A 13,618-nucleotide genomic window follows, 5' to 3' on the forward strand; every position below is an offset into this window, starting at 1 on the left:
CCCTGTCCCCAAAAAAAAAAAAAAAAAAAAAAAAAAAACGCACACGGTTCGAGCACGTGTGTGTGTGTGTGGCGAGAAGGGCGCGCGCAAACGGACAAACGGTGAGGAAAGCTGACCTGTGTGTGTATCGCCTCGCTTACTCAATTCGAAACTTTCGCCACTGGTTGCGTCTCGCCGATACAGACAAACAACAAACGTACAAACAAACAAACAAACAAACACACCGAATCACAGACAGGCCAAGGTCACTTAGACACGCCCGCGGTTTATAGAGCAGTCGACGATTATAGAGCAGTCGACGGTTTATAGAGCAGTCGAAGTAGTAGAAGAAGAAGAAGAAGAAGATAGACTAGTATACCAGATGCCCGTCCAAGGACGGCGAACCACCTTGCTAGACGCAATCACCCAAGCGCACAGCACAGCACACATGCAGCAAAACGCCACTCGTATAATCCCACTGCCCAATTCCTTACTCGCTGGGACTTAGTTTTTCATCCATTTATGGACTTTTACATCTTCCACCGTGAGCCAGTCGGTCTTTTGGGTGTTTTTTTTTGGACTTGGTTTTTTTTCGTTGCAACCAAGTATCGGTGAAATTTGTGTTTATTTTTGGGACTTGGTTTCTTCAGAGTTTGGTTGTGTTGGAATTGACACAATTTTGGGTATTTTGGGTGTGATTTTGGACTTGTACTTTTTTTTTGTGTTATTTTGGTTTCATTTTAGGATTCTGTCGTTTTTCTCTGTAAGCCCGTTGGGGTTGTAAGGTTTTTTTGGACTTGTAATTTTTCGAGGGATTTGGCACCGGGGTCTTGTGTTTTTTTCAGAATTAAGATGTGTTTTACTTGACATTTATTTATATTTACTGTATGTGTTCCCACTTTACTTTACCTATCTATTTATCCCTTACCCGTTGAATACCTGCCCATGTATTCTTCAATTATTGGTTACTGTCTGGAGTGTCGTTTGAACACTGGTCCGCTGAATCTTGAATCCGACGCTCTAACCACTGCGCCTTGGAGTTGTGGGAGAATGAAGCCAGAGTTGCTATAAATCGTCATTTAATATGCGACAAAATTGTAAGTATTGTTCTATGGTCCAGTGTAGACTATTGTATCATTTCCAACTTGCGATGGATATATTTAAACTGCTTCGTTTTTTCTTAGCCGAGAGGGGGTTTGAACTATCACCCTTTAGAATACCAATCCAATGCTATAACCACTACACCAACAGCGATATGTGTAGTCAAGTACCGTCGCGAACAGTTGGATAGCGCATACTTACACATTGCCATAGTTATCACCCAGCGTGAGCAAAAGCGTTTATATTACATCAGAGTTTGACTTTATCGATATTGAGAATAATTGATTCAATAGACAAAGTTTGCCGAGAGGGGATTTGAACCACTATACTTTGAATTACCACTCCTATGCTATAACCACTACACCAACTGCGGTGTTCAGTTGCAAGTCTCGACGTGACCAATAGGATAGAGCATACATCTATATTGTCATGTTCAGCAAAAAGAAGGAAAAAAGGGTGCATGATTTAAAGCCCGGCGTGAGCAACGTACGGTAAATTATTTTAAGCCCGTCATGGGTGAAATAGGGTGAATTATTTTCAGCCCGCTGTGAGTGAAATCGGGTGAATTATTTTCAGCCCGTCATGAGCGAAATAGAGTGAATTATTCGCAGTCCGGTGTGAGCAATTTGTAGTGAATTATTTGCAGCCCGTCGTGAGCGAAATAGGGTGAATTATTTTTAGCCTGGCGAGAGCGATGTAGGGTGAATTCTTTTCAGCCCATCGCGAGCGAAATGTAGCAAACTATTTTCAGCCCGTCGTGAGAGACTTGGTGTAAATTCTTTTCAGGCCGTCGAGAGTGAAATAGGGTGAATATTTTTCAGCCCTCTTTGAGCAGCAAAGGGTTTAATATTTTCAGAACGTCAAGAGCAACTCACGGCGAAATATTTTCATCCCGGATCGATCAACTTCGGTTGACTAATTTTCAGCCAGTAAAGGGGAAATAGAATGAAATATTTTCAGCCCGCCGTGAGTGAAATAGAGTGGATTATTTTCAGCCCGCCATGATTAATGTGACATGAATTATTTTAATCCCAGAGTTAGCAATGTAGGGTGAATTATTTTAAGTCCGGCATGAGCAGCATAGAGTTTATTTTCAGCCCGCCCTGAGCGAAATAGGGTGAATTATTTTCAGCCCGGCGTGAGTGAAATCGAGTGTATTATTTTAAGCCCGTAGTAAGCAACGTGGGATGAATTTTTTTTTGCCCGTCGTTACCATCGTAGTTTTAATAATGGTCAGCCCGCCGTGGACGAAATAGGGTGAATTAATTTCAGCCCGCCGATAGCGAAATACAATGAATGTTTTTGTGTCCAGCGTGAGCAATGTAGGGTGAATTATTTTCAGCCCGTCGTGAGCATCGTAGGGTGAATTATGTCGTGTCCGGCGTGAGCAGCATGGAATTGATTATTTTCAGCCTGGCGTGAGCAATGTAGCTTTAAGCCCGTCAGGCGCTAGCAAAACTGGGTGAATAAGTTATCGCCCGGTAGTAGCAATATATTGGGTGAATTACTTTCAGCCCGTCGTGAGACAAATAGGGTGCATTATTATTATATGCCCGTCGTGAGCCAAATCAAAGTAATGAGTCGACGACGGAAAGCGTCTCGTCTCTCATGGCGAGCCGCATAGCTGACATGTCTGTGTGTGCCGAGCCACTTGAAGCTGAAGTACCCATCGGATATTAATTGGTGGTCCAGTGGTTAGAGAATTCTCTAACCATGCAAGATACCTCGGGTTCAATCCCTGGTATGAGTGACCATTAATTTCAAATAATTACTTTCAGTTCATTAAAATCGAATGTGACTTGAGCCGGGTTCGAACCTCGGACCTTTCGCATGCTAAGCGAGCACGCTAACCACTATACCATGAGCCGATGAAATGTTGCAGCATAGCATGGCTTTATATGCAGAATCATGAGTCGACGATGGCTTGCGTCTCGTCTTTCACGGCGAGCCGCATAGATGACATGTGTGTGTGCGCCGAGTCACTTGAAGTTGAAGTAACAGTCACATATTAATTGGTGGTCCAGTGGTTAGAGTGTTCGCTAACTATTCAAGAGGACTTGGGTTCAATCCCCGGTATGAGTGACCATTAATATCAAATAATTACTTTCAGTTCATTAAAATCGAATGTGACTTGATCCGGGATTGAACCTCGGACCTCTTGCATTTCAAGCGAGCACGCTAACCACTATAACATGAGGTGATGGAATGTAGCAGCATAGCAGGGTTCATATGCAGAATCATGAGTCGACGATGGCATGCGTCTCGTCTCTCACGGTGAGCCGCATAGCTGTGTGTGACATGAATGTGTCGAGCCACTTGAAGTTGAAGTAAACTTGTGATATCAATTGGCGGTCCAGTGGTTAGAGCGTTCGCTAACCATGCCAGAGAACTCGGGTTCAATCCCCGATTAAGCTACAATTAATTTCCAATAATTACTTTCAGTTCATTAAAATTGAATGTGACTTGATCCGGGATCGAAACTCGGACCTCTCGCATTCCAAGCGAGTTCGCTAACCACTATACCATGAAGTGATGCAATGTAGTAGCATAGCATGGATTATATGCAGGATCATGCGTCGACGATGGCATGCGTCTCGTCTTTCACGGCGAGCCGCATAGATAACATGTGTGTGTGTGCCGATTCACTTGAAGTTGAAGTAACAATCAGATATCAATTGGTGGCCCAGTGGTTAGAGTGTTCGCTAACCATGACAGAGGACTCGGGTTCAATCCCCGGGATAAGTGACCACTAATTTCAAATAATTACTTTCAATTCATTAAAATCGAATGTGATAACTTGAGCCGGGATCGAACCTCGGACCTCTCGCATGCTGAGCGAGCACGCTAACCGCTATACCATGAGCCGATGAAAATCGGTAGCAAGCCATGGGATGGATGGATGTAGTGTGTGGATGCGAACTAAAAAGCACCAAAAGTCGCAACGACAGCAGTTGTGTAGAGTTTCAACTGGGAATGAATATCAGTTCTGATAGTGTAGTGGTTAGAGTATGAGGTGAGGACCGTGTTGCAACGCTATCGGACCCACCAAGTATTCGAAGCCATGGTTCAAACCCAACACTCGCTACAAATTAATAGAGGACATTGTGTGATAATACCAATGGAAAAAAAAATCTCCAACCCCCAACCCCCCCACTTGGTTCGATCCCGGGTGGTGTACACACACATACACACACACTGTGAAGCGACAGATGCAAGAAGGCACCAGCGCGCAATGAGAGAGACGGATGAGTGTGTGAGAAGGTGAAGCGCCTTTAACGATGTATGCGCCTCATCCCCAATCTTTCGCACCTGGATGCGTCTCGCCGCTACAGACAAACACCAAACCTGGATGCAAAATCAAACAAACAAACAAACCGACAAACAAACAGTTTCACAGACAAAGTCAAGGTTGAATGGGATGAACCACGGGCTATACACGAGAGAAGAAGTAGAAGAAAAGTTGCAGTATTCTGGTTTTCAATGAAGGCGTGGGTTCAAATCCCACTCCTGACACACATATAATTTATAATTATCTGAATATACATGATCATCGCATTGCAACATAATTAGAGAGGTTGCTTTGATATAGTGATAGAGAATGCTTAATGTACCACGATACAAGGTCATCAAGTGGTAATACTGGTCGATTTTCTGTAATTTAAAAAGATGTGACAATACGGAAATCATGACGCTAATTTACGTCAAGCGATGGTGGTATAGTGGTTAGCATAGTTGCCTTCCAAGCAATTGACCCGAGTTCGATTCTCGGCCATCGCAGTTTAGCAATCTTGCTATTTCTTATCAGACTAGTCAACCTACGGAATTGAAGTCAATTTACACAAAGGTTACTCTTTAGGTAAAATATAGTTGTTCATTTCTTTTTCGTTCACACATGAATAATTGACATCGATGTAATTTCTTATTCCTTGGCGATATTTCTTGCAAAGAAACCATTTTATGAAGGAGTCTCGATGGAAACATGCCGATTTACTTAGTATATCCAATGTACTAGAAAGATTTTGGCTCGTAAGTATGTAAGTTAAGCCAATTGCAATAGTTCTGGAAACGCAGAAACTGTTTGCCAGATGTATTTTACAAAAATGGCCAAAACTTGCTAAATTGTCCAGTTCCTCTTTTCCCATACCGGGAATTGAACCCGGGCCTCCTGGGTGAGAGCCAGGTATCCTAACCACTAGACAATATGGGATGAAATCGCTTGAAAAATACATATTCCAAATCAATACAACATAATACAATTGTTGTCCTGGTATAAACAGCCTAGGGCAAGGAACTCTTGAATGAGTTAGAAGAGTTTAAATCCCACATCTGTAATGCAAAGAAATTTAGCTAGATCTGATGAGGTCATGATGGCCGAGCGGTCTAAGGCACCAGACTCAAGAAAATACATATTCAAAAAAAATACATATTCAAACGCAATACAACGTAATACAATTGTTGTCCTGGTATAAATCGCCTAGGGCAAGGAACTCTTGAATGAGTTAGAAGAGTTTAAATGCCACATTTTTAGGGAAACAGAATTTAGGTATATCTGATGTGGTCAGGATGGCCGAGCGGTCTAAGGCGCCAGACTCAAGGACATAATCCTTGCTTCAATAAAAGAAGTTGCAGTATTCTGGTCTTCAATGAAGGCGTGGGTTCAAATCCCACTCCTGACAAACATATAATTATCTTAATTTACATGATCATCGCATTGCAACATAATTAGAGAGGTTGCTTTGATATAGTGATAGAGAATACTTAATGTACCACGATACAAGGTCATCAAGTGGTAATACTGGTCGATTTTCTGTAATTTAAAAAGATGTGACAATACGGAAATCATGACGCTAATTTACGTCAAGCGATGGTGGTATAGTGGTTAGCATAGTTGCCTTCCAAGCAATTGACCCGAGTTCGATTCTCGGCCATCGCAGTTGAGCAATCTGGCTATTTCTTAGCAGACTAGTCAACCTACGGAATTGAAGTCAATTTACACAAATGTTACTCTTTAGGTAAAATATAGTTGTTCATTTCTTTTTCGTTCACACATGAATAATTGACATCGATGTAATTTCTTATTCCTTGGCGATATTTCTTGCAAAGAAACCATTTTATGAAGGAGTCTCGATGGAAACATGCCGATTTACTTAGTATATCCAATGTACTAGAAAGATTTTGGCTCGTAAGTATGTAAGTTAAGCCAATTGCAATAGTTCTGGAAACGCAGAAACTGTTTGCCAGATGTATTTTACAAAAATGGCCAAAACTTGCAAAATTGTCCAGTTCCTCTTTTCCCATACCGGGAATTGAACCCGGGCCTCCTGGGTGAGAGCCAGGTATCCTAACCACTAGACAATATGGGATGAAATCGCTTGAAAAATACATATTCCAAATCAATACAACATAATACAATTGTTGTCCTGGTATAAACAGCCTAGGGCAAGGAACTCTTGAATGAGTTAGAAGAGTTTAAATCCCACATCTGTAATGCAAAGAAATTTAGCTAGATCTGATGAGGTCATGATGGCCGAGCGGTCTAAGGCACCAGACTCAAGAAAATACATATTCAAAAAAAATACATATTCAAACGCAATACAACGTAATACAATTGTTGTCCTGGTATAAATCGCCTAGGGCAAGGAACTCTTGAATGAGTTAGAAGAGTTTAAATGCCACATTTTTAGGGAAACATAATTTAGGTATATCTGATGTGGTCAGGATGGCCGAGCGGTCTAAGGCGCCAGACTCAAGGACATAATCCTTGCTTCAATAAAAGAAGTTGCAGTATTCTGGTCTTCAATGAAGGCGTGGGTTCAAATCCCACTCCTGACAAACATATAATTATCTTAATTTACATGATCATCGCATTGCAACATAATTAGAGAGGTTGCTTTGATATAGTGATAGAGAATACTTAATGTACCACGATACAAGGTCATCAAGTGGTAATACTGGTCGATTTTCTGTAATTTAAAAAGATGTGACAATACGGAAATCATGACGCTAATTTACGTCAAGCGATGGTGGTATAGTGGTTAGCATAGTTGCCTTCCAAGCAATTGACCCGAGTTCGTTTCTCGGCCATCGCAGTTGAGCAATCTGGCTATTTCTTAGCAGACTAGTCAACCTACGGAATTGAAGTCAATTTACACAAATGTTACTCTTTAGGTAAAATATAGTTGTTCATTTCTTTTTCGTTCACACATGAATAATTGACATCGATGTAATTTCTTATTCCTTGGCGATATTTCTTGCAAAGAAACCATTTTATGAAGGAGTCTCGATGGAAACATGCCGATTTACTTAGTATATCCAATGTACTAGAAAGATTTTGGCTCGTAAGTATGTAAGTTAAGCCAATTGCAATAGTTCTGGAAACGCAGAAACTGTTTGCCAGATGTATTTTACAAAAATGGCCAAAACTTGCAAAATTGTCCAGTTCCTCTTTTCCCATACCGGGAATTGAACCCGGGCCTCCTGGGTGAGAGCCAGGTATCCTAACCACTAGACAATATGGGATGAAATCGCTTGAAAAATACATATTCCAAATCAATACAACATAATACAATTGTTGTCCTGGTATAAACAGCCTAGGGCAAGGAACTCTTGAATGAGTTAGAAGAGTTTAAATCCCACATCTGTAATGCAAAGAAATTTAGCTAGATCTGATGAGGTCATGATGGCCGAGCGGTCTAAGGCACCAGACTCAAGAAAATACATATTCAAAAAAAATACATATTCAAACGCAATACAACGTAATACAATTGTTGTCCTGGTATAAATCGCCTAGGGCAAGGAACTCTTGAATGAGTTAGAAGAGTTTAAATGCCACATTTTTAGGGAAAAAGAATTTAGGTATATCTGATGTGGTCAGGATGGCCGAGCGGTCTAAGGCGCCAGACTCAAGGACATAATCCTTGCTTCAATAAAAGAAGTAGCAGTATTCTGGTCTTCAATGAAGGCGTGGGTTCAAATCCCACTCCTGACAAACATATAATTATCTGAATATACATGATCATCGCATTGCAACATAATTAGAGAGGTTGCTTTGATATAGTGATAGAGAATGCTTAATGTACCACGATACAAGGTCATCAAGTGGTAATACTGGTCGATTTTCTGTAATTTAAAAAGATGTGACAATACGGAAATCATGACGCTAATTTACGTCAAGCGATGGTGGTATAGTGGTTAGCATAGTTGCCTTCCAAGCAATGGACCCGAGTTCGATTCTCGGCCATCGCAGTTTAGCAATCTTGCTATTTCTTATCAGACTAGTCAACCTACGGAATTGAAGTCAATTTACACAAATGTTACTCTTTAGGTAAAATATAGTTGTTCATTTCTTTTTCGTTCACACATGAATAATTGACATCGATGTAATTTCTTATTCCTTGGCGATATTTCTTGCAAAGAAACCATTTTATGAAGGAGTCTCGATGGAAATATGCCGATTTACTTAGTATATCCAATGTACTAGAAAGATTTTGGCTCGTAAGTATGTAAGTTAAGCCAATTGCAATAGTTCTGGAAACGCAGAAACTGTTTGCCAGATGTATTTTACAAAAATGGCCAAAACTTGCAAAATTGTCCAGTTCCTCTTTTCCCATACCGGGAATTGAACCCGGGCCTCCTGGGTGAGAGCCAGGTATCCTAACCACTAGACAATATGGGATGAAATCGCTTGAAAAATACATATTCCAAATCAATACAACATAATACAATTGTTGTCCTGGTATAAACAGCCTAGGGCAAGGAACTCTTGAATGAGTTAGAAGAGTTTAAATCCCACATCTGTAATGCAAAGAATTTAGCTAGATCTGATGAGGTCATGATGGCCGAGTGGTCTAAGGCACCAGACTCAAGAAAATACATATTCAAAAAAAAATACATATTCAAACGCAATACAACGTAATACAATTGTTGTCCTGGTATAAATCGCCTAGGGCAAGGAACTCTTGAATGAGTTAGAAGAGTTTAAATGCCACATTTTTAGGGAAACATAATTTAGGTATATCTGATGTGGTCAGGATGGCCGAGCGGTCTAAGGCGCCAGACTCAAGGACATAATCCTTGCTTCAATAAAAGAAGTTGCAGTATTCTGGTCTTCAATGAAGGCGTGGGTTCAAATCCCACTCCTGACAAACATATAATTATCTTAATTTACATGATCATCGCATTGCAACATAATTAGAGAGGTTGCTTTGATATAGTGATAGAGAATACTTAATGTACCACGATACAAGGTCATCAAGTGGTAATACTGGTCGATTTTCTGTAATTTAAAAAGATGTGACAATACGGAAATCATGACGCTAATTTACGTCAAGCGATGGTGGTATAGTGGTTAGCATAGTTGCCTTCCAAGCAATTGACCCGAGTTCGTTTCTCGGCCATCGCAGTTGAGCAATCTGGCTATTTCTTAGCAGACTAGTCAACCTACGGAATTGAAGTCAATTTACACAAATGTTACTCTTTAGGTAAAATATAGTTGTTCATTTCTTTTTCGTTCACACATGAATAATTGACATCGATGTAATTTCTTATTCCTTGGCGATATTTCTTGCAAAGAAACCATTTTATGAAGGAGTCTCGATGGAAACATGCCGATTTACTTAGTATATCCAATGTACTAGAAAGATTTTGGCTCGTAAGTATGTAAGTTAAGCCAATTGCAATAGTTCTGGAAACGCAGAAACTGTTTGCCAGATGTATTTTACAAAAATGGCCAAAACTTGCAAAATTGTCCAGTTCCTCTTTTCCCATACCGGGAATTGAACCCGGGCCTCCTGGGTGAGAGCCAGGTATCCTAACCACTAGACAATATGGGATGAAATCGCTTGAAAAATACATATTCCAAATCAATACAACATAATACAATTGTTGTCCTGGTATAAACAGCCTAGGGCAAGGAACTCTTGAATGAGTTAGAAGAGTTTAAATCCCACATCTGTAATGCAAAGAAATTTAGCTAGATCTGATGAGGTCATGATGGCCGAGCGGTCTAAGGCACCAGACTCAAGAAAATACATATTCAAAAAAAATACATATTCAAACGCAATACAACGTAATACAATTGTTGTCCTGGTATAAATCGCCTAGGGCAAGGAACTCTTGAATGAGTTAGAAGAGTTTAAATGCCACATTTTTAGGGAAAAAGAATTTAGGTATATCTGATGTGGTCAGGATGGCCGAGCGGTCTAAGGCGCCAGACTCAAGGACATAATCCTTGCTTCAATAAAAGAAGTAGCAGTATTCTGGTCTTCAATGAAGGCGTGGGTTCAAATCCCACTCCTGACAAACATATAATTATCTGAATATACATGATCATCGCATTGCAACATAATTAGAGAGGTTGCTTTGATATAGTGATAGAGAATGCTTAATGTACCACGATACAAGGTCATCAAGTGGTAATACTGGTCGATTTTCTGTAATTTAAAAAGATGTGACAATACGGAAATCATGACGCTAATTTACGTCAAGCGATGGTGGTATAGTGGTTAGCATAGTTGCCTTCCAAGCAATGGACCCGAGTTCGATTCTCGGCCATCGCAGTTTAGCAATCTTGCTATTTCTTATCAGACTAGTCAACCTACGGAATTGAAGTCAATTTACACAAATGTTACTCTTTAGGTAAAATATAGTTGTTCATTTCTTTTTCGTTCACACATGAATAATTGACATCGATGTAATTTCTTATTCCTTGGCGATATTTCTTGCAAAGAAACCATTTTATGAAGGAGTCTCGATGGAAATATGCCGATTTACTTAGTATATCCAATGTACTAGAAAGATTTTGGCTCGTAAGTATGTAAGTTAAGCCAATTGCAATAGTTCTGGAAACGCAGAAACTGTTTGCCAGATGTATTTTACAAAAATGGCCAAAACTTGCAAAATTGTCCAGTTCCTCTTTTCCCATACCGGGAATTGAACCCGGGCCTCCTGGGTGAGAGCCAGGTATCCTAACCACTAGACAATATGGGATGAAATCGCTTGAAAAATACATATTCCAAATCAATACAACATAATACAATTGTTGTCCTGGTATAAACAGCCTAGGGCAAGGAACTCTTGAATGAGTTAGAAGAGTTTAAATCCCACATCTGTAATGCAAAGAATTTAGCTAGATCTGATGAGGTCATGATGGCCGAGTGGTCTAAGGCACCAGACTCAAGAAAATACATATTCAAAAAAAAATACATATTCAAACGCAATACAACGTAATACAATTGTTGTCCTGGTATAAATCGCCTAGGGCAAGGAACTCTTGAATGAGTTAGAAGAGTTTTAATGCCACATTTTTAGGGAAAAAGAATTTGGATGTGGTCAGGATGGCCGAGCGGTCTAAGGCGCCAGACTCAAGGACATAATCCTTGCTTCAATAAAAGAAGTTGCAGTATTCTGGTCTTCAATGAAGGCGTGGGTTCAAATCCCACTCCTGACAAACATATAATTATCTGAATATACATGATCATCGCATTGCAACATAATTAGAGAGGTTGCTTTGATATAGTGATAGAGAATGCTTAATGTACCACGATACAAGGTCATCAAGTGGTAATACTGGTCGATTTTCTGTAATTTAAAAAGATGTGACAATACGGAAATCATGACGCTAATTTACGTCAAGCGATGGTGGTATAGTGGTTAGCATAGTTGCCTTCCAAGCAATTGACCCGAGTTCGATTCTCGGCCATCGCAGTTTAGCAATATTGCTATTTCTTAGCAGACTAGTCAACCTACGGAATTGAAGTCAATTTACACAAATGTTACTCTTTAGGTAAAATATAGTTGTTCATTTCTTTTTCGTTCACACATGAATACTTGACATCGATGTAATTTCTTATTCCTTGGCGATATTTCTTGCAAAGAAACCATTTTATGAAGGAGTCTCGATGGAAACATGCCGATTTACTTAGTATATCCAATGTACTAGAAAGATTTTGGCTCGTAAGTATGTAAGTTAAGCCAATTGCAATAGTTCTGGAAACGCAGAAACTGTTTGCCAGATGTATTTTACAAAAATGGCCAAAACTTGCAAAATTGTCCAGTTCCTCTTTTCCCATACCGGGAATTGAACCCGGGCCTCCTGGGTGAGAGCCAGGTATCCTAACCACTAGACAATATGGGATGAAATCGCTTGAAAAATACATATTCCAAATCAATACAACATAATACAATTGTTGTCCTGGTATAAACAGCCTAGGGCAAGGAACTCTTGAATGAGTTAGAAGAGTTTAAATCCCACATCTGTAATGCAAAGAAATTTAGCTAGATCTGATGAGGTCATGATGGCCGAGCGGTCTAAGGCACCAGACTCAAGAAAATACATATTCAAAAAAATACATATTCAAACGCAATACAACGTAATACAATTGTTGTCCTGGTATAAATCGCCTAGGGCAAGGAACTCTTGAATGAGTTAGAAGAGTTTAAATGCCACATTTTTAGGGAAAAAGAATTTAGGTATATCTGATGTGGTCAGGATGGCCGAGCGGTCTAAGGCGCCAGACTCAAGGACATAATCCTTGCTTCAATAAAAGAAGTTGCAGTATTCTGGTCTTCAATGAAGGCGTGGGTTCAAATCCCACTCCTGACAAACATATAATTATCTGAATATACATGATCATCGCATTGCAACATAATTAGAGAGGTTGCTTTGATATAGTGATAGAGAATACTTAATGTACCACGATACAAGGTCATCAAGTGGTAATACTGGTCGATTTTCTGTAATTTAAAAAGATGTGACAATACGGAAATCATGACGCTAATTTACGTCAAGCGATGGTGGTATAGTGGTTAGCATAGTTGCCTTCCAAGCAATTGACCCGAGTTCGATTCTCGGCCATCGCAGTTGAGCAATCTGGCTATTTCTTAGCAGACTAGTCAACCTACGGAATTGAAGTCAATTTACACAAATGTTACTCTTTAGGTAAAATATAGTTGTTCATTTCTTTTTCGTTCACACATGAATAATTGACATCGATGTAATTTCTTATTCCTTGGCGATATTTCTTGCAAAGAAACCATTTTATGAAGGAGTCTCGATGGAAACATGCCGATTTACTTAGTATATCCAATGTACTAGAAAGATTTTGGCTCGTAAGTATGTAAGTTAAGCCAATTGCAATAGTTCTGGAAACGCAGAAACTGTTTGCCAGATGTATTTTACAAAAATGGCCAAAACTTGCAAAATTGTCCAGTTCCTCTTTTCCCATACCGGGAATTGAACCCGGGCCTCCTGGGTGAGAGCCAGGTATCCTAACCACTAGACAATATGGGATGAAATCGCTTGAAAAATACATATTCCAAATCAATACAACATAATACAATTGTTGTCCTGGTATAAACAGCCTAGGGCAAGGAACTCTTGAATGAGTTAGAAGAGTTTAAATCCCACATCTGTAATGCAAAGAATTTAGCTAGATCTGATGAGGTCATGATGGCCGAGCGGTCTAAGGCACCAGACTCAAGAAAATACATATTCAAAAAAAAATACATATTCAAACGCAATACAACGTAATACAATTGT

General features: G+C 39.9%; 23 non-coding genes across 23 annotated transcripts; 15 read left to right on the forward strand and 8 right to left on the reverse strand.

Moving 5' to 3' along the window:
- Positions 1 to 4,785: 4,785 nt before the first annotated feature.
- Trnag-ucc lies at positions 4,786 to 4,857 on the forward strand. Its single transcript has one exon. It is a non-coding gene; the product is annotated as a tRNA-Gly (tRNA).
- Positions 4,858 to 5,215: 358 nt separating this feature from the next.
- Trnae-cuc lies at positions 5,216 to 5,287 on the reverse strand. The gene has a single exon. It is a non-coding gene; the product is annotated as a tRNA-Glu (tRNA).
- A 350-nt stretch (positions 5,288 to 5,637) lies between these two features.
- On the forward strand, positions 5,638 to 5,756 carry Trnal-caa. The gene is made up of 2 exons: positions 5,638 to 5,675; positions 5,712 to 5,756. It is a non-coding gene; the product is annotated as a tRNA-Leu (tRNA).
- Positions 5,757 to 5,941: 185 nt separating this feature from the next.
- Positions 5,942 to 6,013, forward strand: Trnag-ucc. The gene has a single exon. It is a non-coding gene; the product is annotated as a tRNA-Gly (tRNA).
- A 358-nt stretch (positions 6,014 to 6,371) lies between these two features.
- Trnae-cuc lies at positions 6,372 to 6,443 on the reverse strand. Its single transcript has one exon. It is a non-coding gene; the product is annotated as a tRNA-Glu (tRNA).
- Positions 6,444 to 6,793: 350 nt separating this feature from the next.
- On the forward strand, positions 6,794 to 6,912 carry Trnal-caa. Its single transcript has 2 exons — positions 6,794 to 6,831; positions 6,868 to 6,912. It is a non-coding gene; the product is annotated as a tRNA-Leu (tRNA).
- A 185-nt stretch (positions 6,913 to 7,097) lies between these two features.
- On the forward strand, positions 7,098 to 7,169 carry Trnag-ucc. The gene has a single exon. It is a non-coding gene; the product is annotated as a tRNA-Gly (tRNA).
- A 358-nt stretch (positions 7,170 to 7,527) lies between these two features.
- Positions 7,528 to 7,599, reverse strand: Trnae-cuc. Its single transcript has one exon. It is a non-coding gene; the product is annotated as a tRNA-Glu (tRNA).
- A 350-nt stretch (positions 7,600 to 7,949) lies between these two features.
- On the forward strand, positions 7,950 to 8,068 carry Trnal-caa. Its single transcript has 2 exons — positions 7,950 to 7,987; positions 8,024 to 8,068. It is a non-coding gene; the product is annotated as a tRNA-Leu (tRNA).
- Positions 8,069 to 8,253: 185 nt separating this feature from the next.
- Positions 8,254 to 8,325, forward strand: Trnag-ucc. The gene has a single exon. It is a non-coding gene; the product is annotated as a tRNA-Gly (tRNA).
- A 358-nt stretch (positions 8,326 to 8,683) lies between these two features.
- Trnae-cuc lies at positions 8,684 to 8,755 on the reverse strand. The gene has a single exon. It is a non-coding gene; the product is annotated as a tRNA-Glu (tRNA).
- A 350-nt stretch (positions 8,756 to 9,105) lies between these two features.
- On the forward strand, positions 9,106 to 9,224 carry Trnal-caa. The gene is made up of 2 exons: positions 9,106 to 9,143; positions 9,180 to 9,224. It is a non-coding gene; the product is annotated as a tRNA-Leu (tRNA).
- A 185-nt stretch (positions 9,225 to 9,409) lies between these two features.
- On the forward strand, positions 9,410 to 9,481 carry Trnag-ucc. Its single transcript has one exon. It is a non-coding gene; the product is annotated as a tRNA-Gly (tRNA).
- Positions 9,482 to 9,839: 358 nt separating this feature from the next.
- On the reverse strand, positions 9,840 to 9,911 carry Trnae-cuc. The gene has a single exon. It is a non-coding gene; the product is annotated as a tRNA-Glu (tRNA).
- A 350-nt stretch (positions 9,912 to 10,261) lies between these two features.
- Positions 10,262 to 10,380, forward strand: Trnal-caa. The gene is made up of 2 exons: positions 10,262 to 10,299; positions 10,336 to 10,380. It is a non-coding gene; the product is annotated as a tRNA-Leu (tRNA).
- Positions 10,381 to 10,565: 185 nt separating this feature from the next.
- On the forward strand, positions 10,566 to 10,637 carry Trnag-ucc. The gene has a single exon. It is a non-coding gene; the product is annotated as a tRNA-Gly (tRNA).
- Positions 10,638 to 10,995: 358 nt separating this feature from the next.
- Trnae-cuc lies at positions 10,996 to 11,067 on the reverse strand. The gene has a single exon. It is a non-coding gene; the product is annotated as a tRNA-Glu (tRNA).
- Positions 11,068 to 11,408: 341 nt separating this feature from the next.
- Positions 11,409 to 11,527, forward strand: Trnal-caa. The gene is made up of 2 exons: positions 11,409 to 11,446; positions 11,483 to 11,527. It is a non-coding gene; the product is annotated as a tRNA-Leu (tRNA).
- A 185-nt stretch (positions 11,528 to 11,712) lies between these two features.
- On the forward strand, positions 11,713 to 11,784 carry Trnag-ucc. Its single transcript has one exon. It is a non-coding gene; the product is annotated as a tRNA-Gly (tRNA).
- Positions 11,785 to 12,142: 358 nt separating this feature from the next.
- On the reverse strand, positions 12,143 to 12,214 carry Trnae-cuc. Its single transcript has one exon. It is a non-coding gene; the product is annotated as a tRNA-Glu (tRNA).
- A 349-nt stretch (positions 12,215 to 12,563) lies between these two features.
- Trnal-caa lies at positions 12,564 to 12,682 on the forward strand. Its single transcript has 2 exons — positions 12,564 to 12,601; positions 12,638 to 12,682. It is a non-coding gene; the product is annotated as a tRNA-Leu (tRNA).
- A 185-nt stretch (positions 12,683 to 12,867) lies between these two features.
- On the forward strand, positions 12,868 to 12,939 carry Trnag-ucc. Its single transcript has one exon. It is a non-coding gene; the product is annotated as a tRNA-Gly (tRNA).
- A 358-nt stretch (positions 12,940 to 13,297) lies between these two features.
- Positions 13,298 to 13,369, reverse strand: Trnae-cuc. The gene has a single exon. It is a non-coding gene; the product is annotated as a tRNA-Glu (tRNA).
- Positions 13,370 to 13,618: the final 249 nt, after the last annotated feature.

This window comes from Daphnia pulicaria, chromosome 6 (assembly GCF_021234035.1).
Source record: "Daphnia pulicaria isolate SC F1-1A chromosome 6, SC_F0-13Bv2, whole genome shotgun sequence".
Taxonomy (NCBI): domain Eukaryota; kingdom Metazoa; phylum Arthropoda; class Branchiopoda; order Diplostraca; family Daphniidae; genus Daphnia; species Daphnia pulicaria.